We start from the raw sequence: 3322 nt of genomic DNA, 5'->3' as shown, positions 1-3322 counted from the left end.
TAGCTTCTACTAGCTGTCTCATTGGTGATGTGGTTTAGCTCTGAGTTGAAGTTAGCACTTTAGCATTAGCTTAAGCTAGCTGTCCCATTGGTGGCATGGTTTAGCATTAGCTTTAGCTAGCTGTCCCATTGGTGATGTGGTTTAGCATTAGCTTCTGCTAAATCCAGTGTTAGTGTCATTCTGTAACATTAGCAGAGCTAATGTTTATGACTAGTGCTTTAAGGTTAGCACAGCTAACTTTTTAGCTAGCAGTGATCATATCTCTGGTTTGATTATTAAAATCCGTTTTAATCAGAACTTGACATTCCTCAAATACGAAACGTGTCTTTCTCAGCCAGACAACATGGACATGAACGATCATAAAACTCTTCCAGTGGCTCACATGTGGATTTATAAGAACAAAAACCCTCTGAGAATCTCAGCCTTCCTGTTTTCAGCCATGATGTTAAGTAGGACAATTCATTCAACCTGCTGTACGTTTTCACCAGATAATAAACGACGTGGCACAGAATCTAATTTCATTTCCAATAAAACATTTTTCTTCATGACTGCATTTTCCGAGACGTATCGCAGAAATCAAATGGGTGGGCTTATGAATGATGGATAATCCCATAAAGATGAACAATGCAGATGAACCCAGTGGAGCTCCGTCTGCTTCCAGATGCCCTGGACGTTGTCTGAAGGCCCTCATGCTCACCTGGTGGCTGGTTGTTAATGAGGAATATTAAGGGGTTTTGTTACAGGAGCCAAATCCTGTGATAAAGGTCCATCATTAAAAGATGATTGATTGATAAGAATGAGTCCACAGTTTAAGCAGAAATTATCCCGTGTGAAACAAAATCTAAATATTTACTTAAATTCATCTTTCTGATCCTTTTCCTGAACTTTATTTCTCTCGTTTTGAACGTTGAATGCTAATCGGGTTGAACGTCAACGTTTCTGTTTTAAAAGTCGTTTACCGTTTCACACGAACAAACTGATTGGACAGTAAATTCATGATTACTTAGTTTCTAATTAAACAAACTGATTTCAGTTGGTAAAAAAAAAAAAGAAATTACACCTTCTAGCTAACAAAAATAGATTCATGTTATTTTTGCTTCATAAAAGTTTTATTTTTTTTTGTGCAAAGAATCATGATGTTCATTAAAACCAATTAGGAAACAGTTAAATGTAAACATTAAGGAGTGAAAGAAGAGATTTCTGCTCATGTGTTTTATAAAAAAGGTCCCAATGTTCAGCTGTGAGCCGTTTTTTTTTTTTTTTTTATGAATTATTTATTTATTTATTTATTCAGTTTTGACGTAAAGCAAGATCTACAATATGAGCTGTGAAATTAAACCCGCTGACGCCTGTCCTCGCGCTCTCCTTGCTTTATTTGCCGGGGAATTAACGCACTGAGGTTAGGAGGCCCGTCAAACACCCACAAAACACGACGTTTCTCGTTCAAACGGTTGCCTAGCAACCGAGTTGGCACAAAAACACCTCTGACGTTGCAGTTGGGTTAAACGCTTGTTGGTGTGCAAACAGTCGAGGCAGTTATGATGGAGTATCCTGCTGGTTTGCAACAAGAACCTGGGTTCAAAACCTTAAAATGCATCCAACGCTTCCTCAGGGGTCAAAGTTCAACCTCAACAACGGCTGAGATTCACGGAGTCTGACCCAAAAAAACCAAAATGTTTATTTAAAATCCACCAATTCTTACAAGAAAATCAAGAATGTAACAGAGCCAAACGGTGTGTGGTTCAGGTGAAACCTGGTTGGGGTGTAAACTATTTAGTTAGCAAGCTAGCCTGCTAACTAGCCTGCTAACTAGCCTGCTAACTAGCCTGCTAACTGCATATTTAGCAAGTAAGCTTCTGTTTATTTCTGTTAGTTTATAAATCACTTGCTGGAAATTAAATATTTAGTTTGTAAACTTTTCTTTATTTAGCTTAGTATTTTATATGGTTTGTGAACTAAATATTTAGTTTGGAACTGTCACATAAATGCATGAATAACAGTGAAAATATGACTTTCAAAAACAAACACCCATTTTTTCTATGGCAGGCTAAATGAACCAAAACTAATTTTTTTACTGTGTAATTTAACAAATGGTAACTTTCTGTGGAAAAGAAAAAAATGTGCTATGAATTCAAACATGTGCACCAAAGTTTAGTTTTTAAAAAAGACCAATCCCACGGCGGTAAAAGACTTTAAAGCTCTGGATGAATCTGATGATCACAAACACGATGAATGTAAACTTCTGACCAAAGACGCAGCAAAGCTTGATGGACTTTTGCCAAACGAGACGTAAATGTGTCTCAGACCACAAGGAGCTAAATCCTCTAATCTGATTAAACGAAGATTTGGCAGCACAATCCAATAACAGAAGCGAAGTGGCCTCTTCTTATCAGATAAATGCGGTTTTAGCGCCGCGGTATTTCATTTCATTTCATTTCAGCAGAACCGGCTGGATGGAGGGAAACATGGCTGCTGAAAAACGCCCAGCGCTTTTCTGTGAAAATCTTTCCTGCTTTGCTGAAGATCCGAGTCCAGATTTCAAAAGCTTGTCAAGATGTTTTTGGTTCTGCAGTAAATAAAAAGACAGTAGAATTAAATCCTTCCAGTAAAAAGCTAAATGAATCAGATGGGCGATGTGGCTCTAGCCCAGGGAGGCATGGCCAGGGGGCGGGCCGTAATTACCCACCTGGACTGTTTTCATAGAGTTGATATAATTTAAACATAATTCTAGACTTTGGAATCATCTTTTTTTGTGCCAGTAAGAAACAAATGTAAAACTTTCAACATCAAACTGAACAAAAATCTCCTAACATTCAATCCAGATGATAAAAAAAATGGAAATATTTAGTTTTGAATGGTGTAGGGTCAAAAATATGCAAGAACTGCCACAGAATGAAAAGAGCTAAATTTAAACGTGTGTTTAATTTTCACATCAGTGAATTAGCTGAAAACTGTCTAAATGATCCGATGAACACAAACCTCTTCATTTTATCCTCAGGGATCTGAAAACTTAAAGAATAAACACCATGAAAGTAAATAAAGGACCTCAGTATTCGTGTTCACACTGATTAGGAATCAAAACCAGATTAAATTAATAGATAAACTTGTTTTAAAAACGACTAAAACGTGAGATTAATGAACAATAACCGATCCAGCTAAACTCCCCATGTTCCAAACAAACAAAGCATAAACAGCGTTGCGTTTTATTTCAGCGTTAATGTTCATTATTACACAGATTACACAGACTGGAGGGTTTCCAGAGGCAGCCTGGARGAGAAAATTGCCTCATTTGTGTGAGTAAAAGCGTTTTTGGTTCAGGGTA

The 3322-nt window shown here is 37.2% G+C and overlaps 1 long non-coding RNA gene across 2 annotated transcripts in view; it reads right to left on the bottom strand.

Moving 5' to 3' along the window:
• Positions 1-3322, bottom strand: part of LOC103461883 (uncharacterized) — a 41025-nt gene that overhangs the window by 2815 nt on the left and 34888 nt on the right. The gene's annotated exons all lie outside the window — the stretch shown is intronic.

This window comes from Poecilia reticulata, linkage group LG2 (genome assembly GCF_000633615.1).
Source record: "Poecilia reticulata strain Guanapo linkage group LG2, Guppy_female_1.0+MT, whole genome shotgun sequence".
Lineage (NCBI taxonomy): Eukaryota > Metazoa > Chordata > Actinopteri > Cyprinodontiformes > Poeciliidae > Poecilia > Poecilia reticulata.
Note: the sequence above shows the minus strand (reverse complement) of the source record. Positions and strands in the feature narration are given on the sequence as shown.